Genomic DNA, 20,485 nt, shown 5'->3' with positions numbered 1-20,485 from the left:
TGGGGGCCGATAGGGTAGAGTTTCCACCCTCTGCTCCCGTCACACCAAACATGCCCGTCCCTTTGGACACCTGTTCCGTGAGCCTCGCCACGCTTTCTTTAAGAGGGGCAAGGGCGTGTGTAATAGCCTGTGAGAACAGGGCATCCACCCCAGGGGGTAGGACCCGGTGAGAGGGGCCCTCACCTGGGGACATTTTGGCAAAAGGCTCATGGTCCTGAGAGGACTGCATCCTGAGACTCAGAGAAAAAAAATTGACAGAGAGCACCCAAAAAAAAAAAAATTACACAAAGGGTATTCCCTACCCCCTCTGTAAAAATAAAGAACAGCAAATTTCTGAAAAAACAAAGACTTCCCAAGGGGGTCAAACCTTACCAATAGCGGTGTCACAGGGTAGGGAAAATAGCCAAACACAAAAGAATATGCAAAATAATGTGAACAAACTGAGCGCCGAGCGTTAAAACACTCGAGCGCTCGACGTGCGATAAAATGCACGCGCGCGCCCTGTGTCGGGCCCAACACGTCTCCTGAGGAGAAACAAAAGCGCTCGGGCGGAACACCTACCGCGCTGAAGACGCGCTCTTTGCAACACTCGTTGCTACAACAGAAAAGCCAGGAGAAATGTGCGCAAGCAATAAAACACGAAAAATTCAATATGCAAAGAGAAATAACTGGGAGGCAGAAAGGCACTTATCTGACTGAAGCAGTGAAGAAAGAGGACGAATGACGCACTCGGGGATATTTATACCGCCGTCGGGAGTGGATCCTCATTGGACACTGGTTAGCATGGTGGCGGACTCAAGGAACTTGTAGTTTTTTTGTGTATTCTTTGTTTAACTTTGAACTTGCTGTTTAATAAAAAGTGAAGAAAGATCTGCATAATCCTCACCTCTGGTCCTGACATAGAATTACATGAAGCAGTACTTGCCATTGACAAGAGAATAATCCTCACCTCTGGTCCTGACATAGAATTACATGAAGCAGTACTTGCCATTGACAAGAGCTGCGATCCGCTTGGAACAAATCGCACTAAAACATTGTTGGAATTCCGGAAGTTAACCTCTGCTCTGTGATCGCCTCTGCTTTCAATCATCAGAAAAATAAGAATGTAATTGCTAAAATATACATTTTGTGTTTCCAGGTGTGATTACCTTAAGTTTACCTTAGTTACTTTAGCGTCTTATACGTTTTCGACCCGGCTCAGAAAATAAAAAATTGCAACTACATATGCGTAAGTTAAAAAAAAAATCAGAGGCAAAATATGATGCCTAACTGCCGTGACATTGCCACCCGCAATGCCGTGACTCGGATTCGAACCGAGGTTGCTGCGGCCACAACGCAGAGTACTAACCACTATACGATCACGGCGAGCTACTTGGGCTCTGACACGCCGTCTGGGTGTACAATTTATAAGCTTTAACTTCCTGCTGTGAAAGCCGGTTGTGTGTATACTTAGTGTTGTACTGCCTACAAAAACAGGGTCAGTCTGCTCTAACAGCTTTGTCTTCAACACGTTAAATACAGTGCATCGGAGACGTTACTTATGTACCTCACTTTGAGCACAGTATGCACGCCACCGTTATTCTAAACCAAATATGTACAGGCAGGAAGAAACACCCACAGACAGAAAATGGATTTACAGTTTAAAATAAAAAAAGAGTCTGCATATTAAGACAACCTTTCCTAATGAAAAGCCTAGTCATGTTTGTAAACAATACTGTTACGTTACAACGATTTACATTTTGGAGCTGAAAATAACAGCACAGATTCAGAATGGAAAAATTATATGAAAACTGTTTGAGGATGGGGCTATTCTTTCTATTCCAGATCACCACAACAACTTCCGGGTGGTAGTAACCATTTCTCATTGGGGAAATGGCTCTAAACAGAGACGTCGTAGGTAGGCCACGTGACATACGCTGAGGCTCGCACGACAGGAAGGACTCTCGAAAAACCGGAAGCGGGGTTCAGCCTATAGCATTGTAACCATGGATGAATATTTGAGTATTTCATAGAAAGAAAGGGCGTGTAGGCTACAGAAGAAAGGTGCAAATGTGAACACTTTTGGCAACTGGAGTTTGCGGGAACAGAAAGGGGTTATCTGAGCTTTACAGCTGTCTCAATTATGAGTAACGTTACCATCTTTCCACTTGTGAAATACAGGCCATTTGTTGTTGATCTAAGGGTCTGCCAAGGCTCGGACCTTATTCTAAATATGACGTTAAACAAAATCTTATGTATTCATTTGTAATCTGCTTTTTTGCCTTGATTTACTTTAATTATTAGACAGGGTTCATTCATGGTTCTAATACACATATAACAGTGATTTCTATTTCTATTTGAAGTATGTACAGAACAGAGCTAAAGATCCCAGCTTCAGATGATTTTTTGTCTTAGTTTGTAATTGCTAGGACATGCGGGTTGAAAATCGATGAGGTGGCAATCCTAATTATGAGGCCAAACTGGACTAGCATCAATTAGGGGTGCTACCGGCCTGTATTTATTAAGTACTAACCGAAAAAATTAAAAAATACAGGGAAAAGCAGTGAAATCTGGTAATTTTTTTAGAAAAATCCAAGAACGACAATCGCATAGATCATTTCAAAAGCATTTTTAAACTGTCTAAATTATTTCAGAACAATTATTATAGCAAGCAGAGAGCTAATTACCATGATGCACAATTATCCTGACAATTCTACAATAATTTTTTTTCACATACTTGCTGCTGGAGGTTCTGAACAGCAAAACGTAATCTAATGGCCAGTAATTTTTTCTAAGAAAGTTGCCAACCATAACATCAGTGTCTCCCGAGGCGTCACTAACTTTTAACTGATGTGTTTGGCAGTGGTTAGATTTTGGTGCTATCCGACACTGACATATATTTGGCAGCACAGGAACTGTTAAATGTTGCCCACAGGCATTGGTCATATTTTCATTAATAAAATCTTCAAAGTACAGGCATCATGCGTAGTGCCTCTGCCATCACAACACCACTGCGTGAACCTCGCTCTGCTTAATTGCAGCAGGTGAGTGGCTCAGCTGGGGCAAGGAGTTACAAGGTTGCTATGGACACTTTTATTAATCCATTGAGTAAACATGTTTTTTTGCTCAATATGCTTCGTGCCTTGGCAGTGCTGCCCTTTATATGGTGGCCCATGATGTTCTACAACCAGGGTACATCCCAGAATTCTGCCACACTGACATTTTCCTGGTGGCTTGTCAGTGTTAAAATCCAAATTACCACCACTAAGCCACCCAAAACCGAACAATTCCAGGTACAAGGGCATTACTTTAAACCTTTAATGAAAGTTGTTCAAAGATACCTGTAGTCCTTTATGAAGCTGAGTTACTGCAGCAACTCTTTTCAGTCTTATGCCAAGGTTTCTCCTTTTTTTTGTATCCAGTGCAAGCGCGCCTGGTCCTTAGTAAGTAAACTTACAAGGGGACGCATATAGGCTGATGAACCTTTTGGATCGCATGAAGTATCCTAGAAATGCAGTATTCAATGAACGTCAATTATCAATGTAATCAATCAACAACCCCTAAGAGAATCATTAAGCATTAGACAATAAATCAACATTTCGTGAATAACCACAACTCAATTATATGTTTTATCAATTTTATTTCCCTATTAGTTACAATACTAAGTCATTAAAATAAGATTAAAATAAGATCAAACTTTATTCAATCAACTCAGAATTAGTTCATTAATGACATCCCATAACATAATCTAATCAGAACCTGAGAAAACATATGCTCGAATGCTTCAGCATAAGCCAACAAGGATGAATATAACAGCATTAATAGCAGAGTTCAGCAATCAGTCCGTCAATCATTTGTCACATGTCAACGTCACCCAAAGAACCCTTACCTAACCCAGATTCGTATTTAGCATGTGGGACTTCATGCAAAACAAATTTAGAAAACATAAATTTGGAAAACATCTAGCTAAAAGAAAATCTATAAAACAGCGCAGTTGGTACCTAGAAAGAAAAGCATAAAAGTTAGTCAGTCACATTGTCATAGCTACTGTTGGAAATGGCCCTTTTTGCAGGGTTATCCGTAGACTTTTTGCCTTCTTTCTCCTATTTTTTTAGATCTGTTTTTGCTGTTTGCTGGTTTATTGTCTCTGCGCACTTTACCACTGCTAATCAGTACTAAAGTGCAAGTGCTCCCTATAGAAATTGTACTGCCCTACGTGCCCCATGGGCAAGGTGCAGTGTATGTTTAAGGTGACACATATACTAGTGGGTTTTATATGTCTTATCAGTGAAATACTGCCAAATTTGTTTTTTTTACTGTGCAAGGTCTATCTCTCTCATAGGTTAACATGGGGCTGCCTTTAAATGTCCTTAAAGCGCAGATTCCCTTTGAGAGCTGATACAAATGTGGAGTTTAGGGTCTCTGAACTCACAATTTAAAAATACGTCTTTTAGTGAAGTTGGTTTTTAAATTGTGTGTTTGAAAATGCCACTTTTAGAAAGTAGGCATTTTCTTGCTTATACCATTCTGTGACTCTGCCTGTTTGTGGATTGTCTGTCTGGGTCAGTTTTACAGTTAAGCTGTTAACACCTCTCCCCTAGAGAGTGACACAAAGGGGGCTGGGGTGTAGCCTGCATATCTTGATTAGCCATCTGTGCTGGTGGGGAGGGGAGGAGTGGTCACTCACACCTGAAAGGACTGTGCCTGCCCTCACACAATGCTGCCTCCGACCCCCTGGTGAGTGTCTGGGGCCTAGCCTAGACATGGAAGGATCTTGCAAGCACTTGAGACTTTGCTTTGAAGTTTGCCAACTTCAGAGGCAAAACTGGGTATAAGAAGAAGACCCAAAACCCAAGACTTTTAGAATCTTTCTGGAACAAAGAGGAACCTCTGCAAGGATAAGAGCTGAAGAGCTGAAGGAGGAGTACTGTCCCTTTGCTGTGCTGCTTTGCTGGACTGGCCTGCAGTTGCTGCTTCTGCCTGAAAAGACTGCAAAGGGTGAACTTTGCTGTGTGTCCTGCTTGAGAAAATTCTCCAAAGGCTTGGAGAAGAGCTTGCCTCCTGTTGGAAGTCTCATGGACACCAAAGACTTCAGTTTCCTCGACCTGCAGCACTGAGAACTGTGTGTTTTGTGATGTTCAAGAGGAGAACCCACTGCGACAACGCCGCTGGCCTGCACTGTGACCAGCCGACGCCACACAGTGTCTTATTGCCCCCCTTTGCACCACGACCCTGGTCTCCCCGATGCCGTCATCGGGTGACTTCACCGAGCTGCTGCTTGCACCGCGACCTGTGGGCCTCGCACTCCGGCATCCCCTGCTCACACCGCAGCCTGGGCAACCCCGACAACGCCGATCCTGCTGACACCTGCACCACTGCCTGCACGGTGGCCTGTGGACACCGCTCGTGAGGTACACAAAGCACCGTTCCATCCCTCACCGCAGCCCCGGTCCACCGACGCCAGCACCATTGACTCCTGTGATGTCACCAGGCATCCTGCCTGCACCGTGGCCTGTGGACACCGCTCGTGAGGGTCACGAAGCACCGTCCAGCACCGCTGGCTTGGGCCTACCGACGACAGCAGTTCAGCAACGACGCTGCCTGCCCCGTGACCTGTGGACACCCCATGTCGCACCGCTCCACTTCACACCGCAGCCCTAGTCTGACCGACGCCGCTGCCTGCACCGTGACATGTGGGCACCGCACGTCGCATCGTCCCGCCTCGCACTGCAGCCCCGACGCTATCCACGCTGGCGCAACTGACTTCATCAGCCTGGAGTTCGATCTGCACCGTTTGTGACCTCAAGGGCCCGACGACTCCTGCACCAACTCCGGAACCGATACCGCGACGTCAGTGACGCCGCTCTCCAGAGCTCACCACAAGGATCAGAACGCCCTGCAAATCCAAGGTACTGTTTGCGGGTCTTCCCGACACTGTAGCTGGCCCGCAATGCTGCGGCCGGCCTGAACTGTTGGTTTTGTTGATCACGATGCCGTGATAGCCCCAGGTGGAGCTATCTACTTCAAGAAACTGTAGTTTTGAGTAAATCTTGCAGAATTCATATTTTTCTTACTCTATGTTGGATTTTTATCGTATTTGGTCTTGTTTTATGTAGATAAATATTGGCTATTTTTCAAAAAACTGGTGTGGTGTCCTTTTGTAGTGTTTTCACTTATTACTGTGTGCTATTTGCAAATACTTTACACATTGCTTCTGAGATAAGCCTGACTGCTTGTGCCAAGCTACCAAGGGTGTGAGCAGGGGTTATCTAAACAAGTATCTCCCTTATCCTGACAAGAGTGAGGGTCCCTACTTGGACAGGGTGCAAACCGACTGCCAACTAGAGACCCCATTTCTAACATTGGTTGTCAGCGGTGAGGATAGGACTTGCATTTGCACTTGACCTACAGTGATTGGTGTACACTACTACCATATCACAGACCATTACGTGCCACATACAGTTTTTGATTTTTTTCTCTTTGACCTATTTTGGATCTTGAGTTCAAGTGAACCCCAACAACATCATGTCTCACTCAAGAGCATCTTCATTTGCATCCCAGGATTTAGTTTTTGAGGAGGATTGGTTGGAAACCTATTCCATGAAGGAACTCAAGGCAGTTTGTAAAAACCTCAAAGTTCAGATCAGAGGCCTCATCAAAATGGAGGAGCTACAGAAGAAGCAGAGGGCCTGGGTAGCAGCCAGAACTGCCAGTGGCAGTCCGAGGATCCAAATGGAGAGTCTGCTGACACAAATTCTAGGGAAGATGTACTGAGGGTGCAGGAGCTGCTGGGGGGGGAGGTTCCCCCTGTGCCAAGCAGCAGTGGTGGATCAAAAGGACTGACTCCAGAGGAGCTGGAGGACAGGAGAGAAACCAGGAAACACCAGATTGAGTGGGAGAGATTAAAAATGGAGGCTCAGAGGGAGCAGCAAGCCATGGAAGAAAGAAAGACGCTTTTGGAAAATGAGCTTAGAGTAAAAAGCTGGATGTGAGGAGAAGGTCCAGCCAGGATGGTGGTAGCAATTTCTCGTTGCAGTCAGACAGAATTGTGCACATTCCTAAAAACGTAGGGAGAGAGTACAAGAAGGGAGATGACATACAGAGGTGGGTTCAGGGATATGAGGCATCCATCCACATGAATGGGGTCTCTGAGAAGAATTGGGGAGCACCATTGTGGAACCACTTCACAGGGGATTGGAGGGACACTTTGCTAGCTTTGGGTAAGGGGTACATCTTCACCTACGCTAACAGGAAGGAGGCCCTTCTCACTCGGTATGGTCTCGCTCCTGACAAGTACAGGGATCAGTTAGGCAGGGTAAAAAAAACGAGTCCCAGACTTGCTTAGAGTGTGTAGGTTCGTTTTGCAGAGCACTGAATGGTTGGATGAAGGGCAGTAATATGACAGATTTTCAGGGGCTGTACAACTTAATTGCGTGGGAGCACTTGTCTAGTCTGTGTTTTGCAGAGCTGTGCCAGCACTTGACTGATAGTAAGCTGACTATCCCCAGGAAGCTTGCTGTGGAGGCGGACCGCTGGGTGAGTACCAGGGTCCACAAGAAGGTTTATGAGGGAGACTCCGCCAAAGGTGGGCAGGGTTCCCAGAAGAAGGAGAGGGAAGTCAAGGGAGATGCAGACAGGTCCTAGGATAAGGAGGGAGAAAAAGAGTCCCAGACCCCTTCTGACAGGAAGGAGGGAGGTTCTGGTAGGCGGTGGCCCAGGGCGCCCATTTTCAACCCCGGCGCTTTGAGTATTCCCAGTTAGGGCACATGAAAGGGGACTCTGGACCTCATTACAACCCTGTGCCCCCATTCGCTCTTCCCTCCTGCCTCCCAGCTGCTCCTCTCTCCCACCTCCCCTTCTTAATGGCGGCTGCTGCGCATCGCAGTGAGTGACCTCTGACCCGTTTTTAGGGTCTAGAGCTCGCTCCCCACGCACGCAGCTCCACCAAGTTGTGCCGTGGCCCTCACCCCACACAAACTGCTGTTGCGTGTTCGAGGCCCTCCTCCACCCGCAGGCACCCGCCTGGGCCTCATCCCTGGTGTCTAGTGGGCAGCTCTGGTAAGCGTTCCTAGACTTGTGCTTCTTCTGTGCTTGTTTTTAATTATTGTGCCTTATTGTGCCTTGTTTCTTCTGTTTTGTTTAGTGACTTTTGCCCCTTGTGCGCTCCGTGCCCCCTGCGCTCCGTTGCCGGCTCTCCTTGAGCCGGTCTGCCTCTCTGCCTTCCTCTCTGCCTTCCTGCCACTGCGTCCCTGCTGCCCTGCCCATCCTCGCGCCCCCATTCGCCCTTCCCTCCAGTTCCTCCCAGCTGCTTCCTCCCTCCCACCTCCCCTTCTTAATCGCGGGCACTGTGCGGCCTCGCGCTGGCGCGCCAGAGGCAAGCCTGTCCCCCTGGCCCATGGGGCCCCCGCACCACCAGACACCGCTACACAGCCAGTGACCGCCACGCCCTCAATCCAGGATACTCCTCCGTCTGCTTCCAGTCCACTCCGAAGCACACCAAAGGACCCTTCTCCTGCAGAGCCTGCAGCTTCACCTGCACCCTAACTACGAAGCACCACCAGTACCTCCACAAACCCGCTGACAACCACTTCTCTGCATTCTCCTCAACACCCGCTCCGTCCACAAACACCCAATCGAACTCTGGGACCTACTGACCTCATCATCTCCCGACGTCGCATTTCTTACCGAAACCTGGATGAACTCGGCCTCGGAACCAGACATAGCCATAGCCATACCTGAAGGCTACAAGATCACAAGAAGAGACTGCACCAACAAACCAGGAGGAGGAATCGCCATAGTCCACAAGAGCACCATCAGAGTCTCTACCAGCACCCACAACACCCTCAACTCCGCCGAACACCTCCATTTCAAAATCCACCTCAATGCCAACACCACCCTCAGGGGAACACTGGTCTACAGACCCCCAGGCCCACCATCTCACTTCTGCAACACCATTGCCGACATCATCAGTGCCCAAGCCCTCGCCTCAACTGACTACATTCTCCTTGGGCCCGGACTTTCACTTAGAAAACAACAACGATATCAACACCACCAACCTACTCGCCATCTCGCCAACCTCGGCTTTAAGCAACTCGTCACATCATCCACCCACACTGCAAGACACACACTCGACCCCATCTTCTCAGCCAGCACCCACGTCTCCTTCAGCCACGCCACTGAACTCCACTGGACCGACCATCGCTGCATTAATTTCTCCTTCCAGAAGCCAGTCACTCACCACCACACCTCTCTACCCTCCCGCCGCCACTGGAACAAAATCTCAACAGAACAGCTGATCTCCACCCTCGCTCAGGCCCCACCTCCTTGGACCCGGGACCCCAACTCAGCCGCCACCAACCTGTATCAGTGGATAGACGTCTGTGCCAACACCCTTGCGCCGCTCAAACAACCCTCAGACACCCACCACAGAACCAAGGCCAGCTAGTTCACCTCCGACCTACGGGCCTCCAAACGGGAATGCCGAAAAATGGAGAAGACCTGGCACCTTGAACCTACCGAATCCAACCACATCGCCCTCAAGACTGCCATCGGCAAACATCACCAGCTGATCCGCACCACCAAAAGAACCTACTACAAAAGCTGCATAGACACCAACGCTCACAACAACAAAGAGCTCTTCAGCATCATCAAAGAGTTCTCCAACCCCAGGGCCTGCTCCTACGAACCCCCGCCATCACAGGAGCTCTGCAACTCCCTTGCCACTTATTTCCGTCGAAAGATCGAAGACATCCACAACAGCTTCAACCCCCAGACCCACCAGCCAACCATAGACAGCCACAACCCCAACACACCAAGCAACAACAACCTCCTATGCACCTGGACCCACGTAAAAAATGAAGACACCATCAACATCATGGCCTCCATCCACTCCGGCTCCTCCTCGGACCCTTGCCCACACCAGATCTTCAACAAAGCCAGCGACATCATCGCCCCCCACCTCCGCGCCATCATCAATAGCTCCTTTGAGACAGCCATCTTCCCGGAGAGCTGGAAACACGCCGATGTCAACGCCCTGCTTAAGAAACCCAAGACGGACCCAGATGACCCCAAGAACTACAGTCCCATCTCTCTCCGCCCCTTCCCAGCAAAGATTATTGAGAAAATCGTGAACATCCAACTATCCCGCTTCCTGGAAGAGAACAAAGCGCTCGATACCTCCCAATCAGGATTCCGCAAAAACCACAGCACTGAGACTGCACTCATCGCTGCTACAGATGACATCAGGACCATGCTCGACGAAGGCGAAACCGCAGCACTCACCCTCCTGGACTTCTCCGCAGCCTTCAACACCGTTTGTCACCACACTCTTCGAACACGCCTCCACAACGCCGGGATCCGCGGCATGGCCCTCAATTGGATCTCTTCATTCCTCTCCGGCAGAACCCAGAGAGTCCGCCTTCCGCCTTACCTGTCCGAATCCTCTAAGACCCTCTGTGGAGTCCCCCAGGGATCCTCCCTCAGTGCAACGCTTTTCAACGTTTACATGGCCCCTCTCGCCAACATCGCATGAACTCACCACATTAATATAGTTTCCTACGCAGATGACACCCAGCTGATCATCTCCCTCACGAAAGACCCTACAACTGCTAAAAACAACCTCCACAATGGACTTCACGCCATCGCCAACTGGATGGAATGAAGCCACCTCAAGCTAAATGCTGACAAAACAGAGATCCTCATCTTCAGCAGCAACCCGTCCACCTGGAATGACTCCTGGTGGCCTACCTCCCTAGTAGCCACACCCACAACTCAAGCATGAAACCTGGGAATCATCCTGGACTCAGCACTCAGCATGACCCAGCAGGTCAACGCAATCTCCTCTTCCTGCTACAACACCCTCCGTATGCTCCGCAAGATTTTCAAATGGATCCCCGTCGAAACCAGAAAAACAGTCACCCACGCCCTGGTCAGCAGCCAACTGGAATACGGAAACACACTCCATGCAGGAACTACGGGCAAACTACAAACAAAAATGCAACGTATCCAAAATGCTTCAGCCCACCTCATCTTCGACGTCCCACGCCACGACCACATCGCTGCCCACCTCAGAGACCTACACTGGCTACCCGTATCAAAGAGGATCAGCTTAAAACTCCTCACCCACGCACACAAAGCTCTCCACAACACAGGTCCGGCCTACCTCAACTACAGACTCACCTTCCATACTCCCACCCGCCTTATCCGCTCCGCCAGCCTCACCTCCGTCCCCCGCTCTCGCCGCACCACCGCCAGAGGCAGATCCTTCTCTCACCTCGCCGCCAAGATCTAGAACTCCCTACCGCTCCACCTACGCCAGACCCAGGACCTCCCAAAATTCAGGAAACACCTCAAGACATGGCTATTTGATCAGTAGCTCCCCCCAGTCCAGTGACTTGAAACCCTGACGGGTGAGTAGCGTGCTTTATAAATTACCTGATTGATGGTGGAGGGAATAATCCGGGTAGAGCCACAGCTATTCGGGTCACAGGTGCAGCAGACATCCATTGTAAGGAAGATGGAGCTATGGGGGAGAATCATTGACAAGGTCAACGCCGTGGGACAGCATCCAAGAACCAGGGATGACATCAGGAAGAGGTGGAACGACCTACGGGGGAAGGTACGTTCCATGGTATCAAGACACCAGATTGCCGGATTATGAGTCCCCTTTCCACCAGCCTTTACATGGCGGTCAGACCTCCACTCAAAGGCTTGTTATTTATAATTTTTTGTTGAATTGCTATAATTATAGTTATCATTTGTGCCGCGCCCAAACTCACTGTAACTTGTGCAAGTCTCTTCAGAGTGTTGTCAACTCACTAGCCAGACTAAATTAACTATAACTTGTGCCTTCCCCACTTGTGCTTATACATTTTTGTTTTGGTGCTGAAGTACTTTTGAAATAGGCCAAAGTTCATTATAAACGTCAGCATTGTCTGCATGATCGTTTTGCTTTCAGTAGTGGTTCCTCAATAGTACAGTGGTACCTCCGTAAATCTTTTTAATTATACTTACACCAAAGAATTATTTTAAATTAAAATATGGATTCAGGGTTTCATGAATAGTTTTGTTTTTAATAGTAGATGTGTTAGTATTGTAACTGTAGATTATGTTTGTGAACTACATGGGCACAGCAATACTGATGAGGTTGTATCAAGATAGTACTGCTGTACTTCATACTACATGCTACCAGTTCACCCCTCCCCCCCCCCCCACTCCCATGTCCAGATTACAGCAATACCATTTGGAGAAAATATACAACTAAGACTTAATGGTAGTAGTGATGAACAATTTCACACAGAAACTACTGAATCTGGAGAAAAGGTTTTTAGCTAGGGGATATTCGAAATAATTACTTACCAGAGCCCAGCATAAAATAATGAATGTGAAACAGGACAGTCCTTTACTGAGTGTGAAACCTAAACAGACTAAGAGAAACAAGATTGCATTTATCACACCATATAGTTGTTTGAGCCACTTTGTATACAAAAGTCTATATAATTTTGTTTCGGGGACCTACACTATAGACATGGTTTTGCTTAGTCTCCAAAGTCATAATGACACATCACTTAAGCATGGCTTGTCTGTAAGTATTATTATCAATCCTTCACAAGATGGTGGTTGTGTGTCAAATGAACCTGTCACTACGTGATCTCAATATGTTTTTGTTCTACATGTGATCGCAGTATCCTGTACTTCTTTTTTCACCTCTGCCCAACTGTGTGGTACCCCCTGTCAACCCTGTCTACATTCCATTCACCATGACAGTTGGGACCTAATATGGACAGCCGCCTACTGTATAACTTTTACAGCCTTTACTCTGTTCTAATGTGGCAGCTGAGTATTGAATGGACCTGTTATGTATGTATTACACAGTGGCTCTCTTGACTGTGTAGTTATAGTTTGCCAGAGTTTCCACAGAAATAACATTTATTGTTTCAATAATAACTTTGGTGTCATTTGACAAATCTGCACAAAACGCCACCAACTCCCCCCCCCCCCAAAAAAAACAGCCAATTTGGGTCCTTGATGAAAAGTTTCACACAGATTTGTCAAGTGTGGGGCAAGGAGAAGCGAGGTCCCAAAAGTGTGACTTTGGAGAAATCAGCATTTCGAGATTTACTCGGGTTGGGCATGAAGGGGTTAATGCTCAGAAAAAGTTGGATGTAGCTCCACAGTTGGTCTTGTGGGACTCCTACAGTGCCAAATATGTTTCTAAAAAAGTGTCTTCTGAATGGCCGAGGGAGCATACCAGTGTTGACTGTGTGCAGTGGGGGTGGTGGGAGGGTTGGGTGACCACAGCTGGATTGGGCATAGGGTCTGCCCAGAGGCCAGTCTCTGCAGGCAACCCCACCACTGCACAGAGCCAAAGGCTGTGCGCTGCAGGGGAGTTGGCCACAGCTTGCACAAGGGGGTTGGTCATATGCTCAGGTTTGAATATGATTAAAAAAACGGAAATTCACTGAAAAAAGCATAGGCTACAGTGACGTTGCTGTAAGGCACTGTGACAGGACCTTAGTTTACATGAAAAAAAGAAAGTAATTCAACAAAGATTAAAGTGACATTATAGTCAGATGTTTAAGTGAGATAAAAACTAATGTTTAAAAAAACAAATTGAAATGCCCAAGTTACAGTTTACTGAGCTAGCTATAACTGGCTCCCCCATCATGCACTGCTTATGGGAGACACAGAGAGTGTGCACCTGGGACACCTGAGAAGTGGCAAGGCGATCTGTCTTTTAGACAAAGAGAGGAGTTGGGCCTAAGACCCTCGGAGAGGTCCAGAAGTGTGGCACACTAGCTCTGTCTGAAATCTTTCTATCCCCACATGCTTTACATAATCTCATTACTTATCTCATGCTTACATTTTCATACACTTCTATAATTTTTCACTCCACCTCTCTCTCTGTCTAGTCTGTTCCTATATAGTGTCTCACTCATTTAACTCTTTCCACTAATGTATCTGTTTCTTGCTCCTCCACTGACTCTTATTCTAACTCTGATTTTTGGACTTTTTTACCAGGTGGTCTCCAGGCTGTCTCCATCTCTTTGTTCCATATGTCTGAAGTCCTATAATGCCTTTTGTTTCCGATATATTCTCCCAAAATATTGAAAGGTTATTTATTTTGTATTCCTGACCTCTCGCTGAATTTGCATTTTATCTTTCTCATTTCGCCTCTGTCATCTTTTCTCCTTTCTTCCCAGTCCCTCTCTATCTTTCTTTCTTTGTCTCCATCGCATGCTGCTTACATAATTGTACCTTTTAATGTTCTCCCTGTCTTATGAGCATTTCCAGTCTATGATGTTGCCACTTTATTGCTTCCGTGGCGAGGCCATAGCTGCATTTTGAGTTACAGGCAGTCAGGCTCTGTTGTCTCTGTGATCGTTCCTAGTATAACTAAAAAGTTATTTTGCCATGCCCCCTCTCTATAGCCCCTTATGTCCATCTTTCTACATTCCCAGTCTAGACCCGTCATATTGCTTTGCTTGAAGTCAAGCTCTGTCATACTGCTACATTTCAAATCTAGTTCTGTCATATTTCTACACCTGTAGCCTATATTGGTGATATTGCACTATCTCGAGTCTAGCTTTGTCATATTGTTACATTACCTCTCTAGTTCCAATTGTTTAATTTACCATCTAGCTCTCTCATATTGTCACATTTTCATTCTGTTGCTGTCATATTGCTTTCTTTTCAGTCTAGCTGCATCATATTGCATCATTTTTCCATCTAGCTGTGTCATATTGCTGTATTATTAGTCTTGCTCTTTCATATTGTTGCATTTTCGGTATAGCTCTGTCACATTGCGCCCTTTCCAGTGTAGTGCTGCCATATTGCTACATTTCCCATCTAGCGCTGCCATACTTTGTATTATCAGTCTAGTTCTGTTATATTTCTGATTTTCTGTGTCTTACTCCAGCAACTCTACAATCCCACTACCAGTCATTCTCTGTCTTCTACAAGTCCATCTGATTTCGTTTCCTCATTCTACATACATGGTCCAGCTCTATACATTCGCTTCATTACCAGTTTTTCTTTTCTATGGATTCCCTGTTTAACTCCGTTGTCTCTCTTTTTAGAACACTAGTCAAGATCTGTCCTCCCTTTCAGAATACCCAGCTTGGAGCTTACTGTCTCCGTCTACAGACAGGTGTCCCTTGTCCACAAGCAGTGCATTGCCAGAAGACAGCAAAGGCGTTCTGCTCCCCTGCCAAACATGTGCAGGCACAAAGATGGAAGTGAAAATAATTTACTCCTGAAATTCAGAAACTGGGCATGAGGAGGTGGATAGAATGGGACACTAAGGAATAGGAGAAGGTTCTAGCCTACTTTATTGGTCAGCGATAGACTCAATTTTAAGACATCTTAAAGGGGCAGTACTCCTGCTGTAGACATCTGCATGTATCCAGAAGTTCTTGGGGCATAATACTGGTAAGATAGCCCAGGTGGTTAATACTAAGGATGGGCATTACGTGCATAATGTGCTGTAGCCTAAATATGAGAAATTACAGCAACATTATTTGAGATTACACTGAATTACTCAAGGACCCTAAGACGGCATGTAGCACTATTTTTTGTTAAGCAAAATGCACCCTTGTATTGAGAAAATAGCACTAAATGCATCAGAAAAATAACAGCAGCAATTCACAAAATTTGTGGGTCCTGTGCTCCTACTGTAGGATTTTTGTGTCAAATTCCTCATAATTACACAAACGGTCGAAATTGTGTAATTTTTAGTAATTTTGCATTAAAAGAGTAACAATAAATTACCTAAATTACACCCATTACTTTCGCATAATTAAAAATCTCGCCAAGTCATAGTTAACACAGCTGCGTAATAAATATGTGTGCAATTTGTGTTTGAATTGTCATAATAGCTTAAATAGTAAATGTGGTTTCTGCTCATTACTATAACACCTTCTGGGCTTCCTTTGACATCAGACAGGCTACTAGCCAGGGCTACATTGGGACAAAGAAAATTGATGATTGTCGTTGCAGTGAGGCTTTCTTCATCGATGTTTAAACACTACCTTTTTTTTTTTATTGTCTGTCAATTCAATTATATAATCTTATGTGCTAAAGTAGAGTCCTCCTGCGTGTTAACAAAAAGACACTTTGTTCATTTGTGAAGGGACATTATCATATGTTTACGTTATGTTTTGCCGCACAATTTACATGACAAACATTTTTATGGCTCAGCTCGTGCACTGGATCCAGAGCCAAGCCTGACCCTGAGCTCCCCTCTTCTCTTAACCCCTTCGCTGCCAGGCCTTTTCCCCCTCCTGTGCAGAGCCTTTTTTGGCTATTTGGGGCATTTCGCGCTTAGGCCCTCATAACGTTTTGTTCACATAAGCTACCCACGCCAAACTTGCATCCTTTTTTTCCAACATCCTAGGGATTCTAGAGGTACCCAGACTTTGTGGGTTCCCTTGAAGGAGGCCAAGAAATTAGCCAAAATACAGTGAAAAGTTCGTTTTTTTTAAAAAAGGGAATAAGTGGCTGCAGAAGAAGGCTTGTGGTTTTTTCCCTGAAAATGGCATCAACAAAGGGTTTGCGGTGCTAAAGTCACCAGCTTCCCAGCTTTCAGGAACAGGCAGACGTGAATCAGAAAACCCAATTTTTCAACACAAATTTGGCATTTTACTGGGACATACCCCATTTTTACAATTTTTTGTGCTTTCAGCCTCCTTCCAGTCAGTGACAAAAATGGGCGTGAAACCAATGCTGGATCCCAGAAACCTAAACATTTCTGAAAAGTAGACAAAATTCTAAATTCAGCAAGGGGTCATTTGTGTAGATCCTACAAGGGTTTCCTACAGAAAATAACAACTGAAAAAGAAAAATATTGAAATTGAGGTGAAAAAAACATCTATTTTTTTCTACGTTTTACTCTGTAACTTTTTCCTGCAATGTCAGATTTTCGAAAGCAATATACCGTTACGTTTGCTGGACTCCCATGGTTGGGGGGATATATAGGGCTTGTAGGTTCATCAAGAACCCTAGGTATCCAGAGCCAATAAATGAGCTGCACCATGCAGTGCATTTTCATTCTATACCGGGTATACAGCAATTAATTGGCTGAAATATAAAGAGTGAAAAATAGCTATCAAGAAAACCTAAACCTTTGTATTTCCAAAAAGGGCACAAGATAAGGTGTTGAGGAGCAGTGGTTATTTGCACATCTCTGAATTCCGGGGTGACCATACTAGCATATGAATTACAGGGCATTTCTCAAATAGATGTCTTTTTTACACACTCTCTTATATTTGGAAGGAAAAAAATGTAGAGAAAGACAAGGGGCAATAACACTTGTTTTGCTAATCTATGTTCCTCCCAGTCTCCCGATAAAAATGATATCTCACTTGTGTGGGTAGGCCTAGCGCCCACGACAGGAAACGCCCCAAAACGCAACGTGGACACATCACATTTTTTGAAAGAAAACAGGTGTTTTTTGCAAAGTACCTTCCTGTAGAGTTTGGCCTGTAGCTCAGCCGGCACGTAGGGTAACCTACCAAACCTGTACATTTTTGAAAACTAGAGACCTAGGGGAATCGACGATTGGGTGACTTGTGGGGCTCTGACCAGGTTCTGATACCCAGAATCCTTTGCAAACCTCAAAATTTGGCTAAAAAAACAAATGTTTCTCACATTTAGGTAACAGAAAGTTCTGGAATCTGAGAGGAGCCACAAATTTCCTTCCACCCAGCGTTCCCCCAAGTCTCTTGATAAAAGTGATACCTCACTTGTGTGGGTAGGCCTAGCGCCCGCGACAGGAAATGCCCCAAAACGCAACGTGGACACATCACATTTTTTGAAAGAAAACAGAGGTGTTTTTTGCAAAGTGCATACCTGTAGATTTTGGCCTCTAGCTCAGCCGGCACCTAGGGAAACCTACCAAACCTGTGCATTTTTGAAAACTAGAGACCTAGGGGAATCCAAGATGGGGTGACTTGTGGGGCTCTGACCAGGTTCTGTTACCCAGAATCCTTTGCAAACCTCAAAATTTTGCTAAAAAAACAAGTTTTCCTCACATTTTGGTGACAGAAAGTTCTGGAATCAGAGAGGAGCAACAAATTTCCTTCCACCCAGCGTTCCCCCAAGTCTCTCGCTAAAAATGATACCTCACTTGTGTGGGTAGGCCTAGCGCCCGTGACAGGAAATGCCCCAAAACACAACGTGGACACATCACATTTTTTCATATAAAACAGTGCCTACCTGTGGATTTTGGCCTCTAGCTCAGCCGGCACCTGCGGAAATCTAGCAAACCAGCTCATTTTTGAAAACTAGAAACCCAGGGGAATCCAAGATGGGGTGACTTGTGGGGCTCTGACCAGGTTCTGTTACCCAGAATTCTTTGCAAACCTCAAAATTTGGCTAACAAAACACGTTTTCCTCACATTTCGGTGACAGAAAGTTCTGGAATCTGAGAGGAGCCACAAATTTCCTTCCACCCAGCGTTCCCCCAAGTCTCCCGATAAAAATGATACCTCACTTGTGTGGGTAGACCTAGCACCCGCGACAGGAAATGTCCCAAAACACAACGTGGACACATCAAAACCTTTCATAGAAAACAGTGCCTACCTATGGATTTTGGCCTCTAGCTCAGCCGGCCCCAGGGGGGGCAGAAATGGCCTAAAATAAATTTGTCCCCCACCCCCACAACCCACCCCCGGAGCGACCCTTGCCTACGGTGTCGCTCCCCCTGCGTGACATTGGGGCCAAAAAAAAAATCCCCGGTGCCTAGTGGTTTCTGCCCCCTTGGGGGCAGATTGACCTAAAATCGGCCAATCTGCCCCCAAGGGGGGCAGAAATGGCCTAAATACAATTTGCCCCCCCCAGGGGAGCGACCCTTGCCTAATGGGTCGCTCCCCATCTCTAAAAAAAACAAACACGGCCACGAGTCTGCTCTCAGTCTGCGGTCACTTCCTTCAGCAATATATGTATTTGATCGTCATCGTGTCCAGCAGGTGACCTCTGCATCTGAGATTGGAAGGGCAGTAGCAGCTGAAAACGTGAGAATGTCTTTGATGGCAGTGGAAGGGTTCAGAACGGGGGTGGGACTGTGACACTAGCTTCCCAATTTGTGTTTTGTTATACAATTCATAACAGAAGAAATACATCATCAGAAGTGCTCAGTATGAATAAGCACCCGGACAGTTTAATAAGTAGCAAAGCGTTGGTAGTATAGTGATGAGCATAGCTGCCTTCCAAGCAGTTGACCTTGGTTCGATTCCCGGCCAACGCAGCAACCTCTTTTCTGTAATTTTACTCTTAAGAATGGTGACAGTTTTACTCTTAAATAAGAATGTTGACTGTTGATTTGCTTGATATTATTTTAACAATTTGTCAAGGAATTACATTAGTTAACGTTGTAGTATCGCTTTTCTGGGGGGTGGGGAAGGGGCTGAGCGGAGGTGCTTTCAGTGGACCGAGCAGCAGATATAAGGAGGACTTTGAGGATTGTGTAGTGTTGACGCCGGAAACCGTCAACACCACAAGGAGAGGTGGGGTTTGAAGCGCTACCCTTCCACTGAAGGTGCAAGATGGATTGCACAATGACGAAGTGGGGGAGGGCATAAAAAGGGAGACTGAAGGCGGGAAGAATTGGAATTGGAGCGGAGTGTGTAAAGTTAAGGTTTTCTATAACCAGCAAACCGGCTCCTGGTTTTTCTTTGTCCTCACGCCGCGCGACCTAACAACATGGCGATGAAGCGGGCTGAACACTACGTGAGCTAGCGCCACCAACCAGTGCCCGATCCTGCCCCGGGTCCAAGGCTGAGGACTGCCGTTCTGCCCTACCTCACGTCCGCAGACAGGAACCAACGGAGGCCGTCATCCCTCGCTGCACCCCAACCGCCGGAGGCCCGGCACACGAACACGTCTGACGGCGCCCTGCCACACATCCGCCCAGCTTCAGCCCATCGCTAGAGCCGCGGGAGGCTGAATTTTGATACCCGACAACCGCGTGACTCCTGGGGGCGGCGCTCCCTGTGCAAGCCATGCACTGAAAAAATCCAAGAAAGCGGCACAGCACGTGTCAGGTGAGAGGATTCCCCTGACCCGCCCACAGTGCTGTTTTAGCTCTAGGAAGCTCCGCTGCGCAAATCTGCATATGAAAATGAAACGCACAGACCAGAAACATCCCTTAAACCACAACAAAGTCACCGGTAGCCCCGCTGCGCTAATCTGCATGGGAAAAGTATATAACACATAAAACACAGAATTTTGAACAGTGTGTCCTCAAAAAAAGAAAGGGAGAGAGAAAAGAAGGTGGCCTGAAAATCCGCAGCGCAAGTCTACACAAAAAAAAAAGGGGGGGAAATAAACAGACTGTTAGCTGCATATTCCGTGGTACAGGAAAGGCATACCACGAGGAGGCCAGATTTCCACTACAGGACACGCGCTACGGAGTTTCCTGCTAAAAAAAAATGACATAATAAGACATTACCCACACCAGAGCCGATATCAGCATGGCCGGCATACCACCACTGGAGCCCTTCACAGTAAC

General features: G+C 46.5%; 1 non-coding gene across 1 annotated transcript; it reads right to left on the bottom strand.

Moving 5' to 3' along the window:
- Positions 1-1,293: 1,293 nt before the first annotated feature.
- Positions 1,294-1,365, bottom strand: TRNAH-GUG (transfer RNA histidin (anticodon GUG)). The gene has a single exon. It is a non-coding gene; the product is annotated as a tRNA-His (tRNA).
- Positions 1,366-20,485: the final 19,120 nt, after the last annotated feature.

This window comes from Pleurodeles waltl, unplaced genomic scaffold, assembly GCF_031143425.1.
Source record: "Pleurodeles waltl isolate 20211129_DDA unplaced genomic scaffold, aPleWal1.hap1.20221129 scaffold_325, whole genome shotgun sequence".
Lineage (NCBI taxonomy): Eukaryota > Metazoa > Chordata > Amphibia > Caudata > Salamandridae > Pleurodeles > Pleurodeles waltl.
The sequence above is the reverse complement of the archived record's forward strand: the minus strand, read 5'-3'. Positions and strand labels throughout refer to the sequence as shown.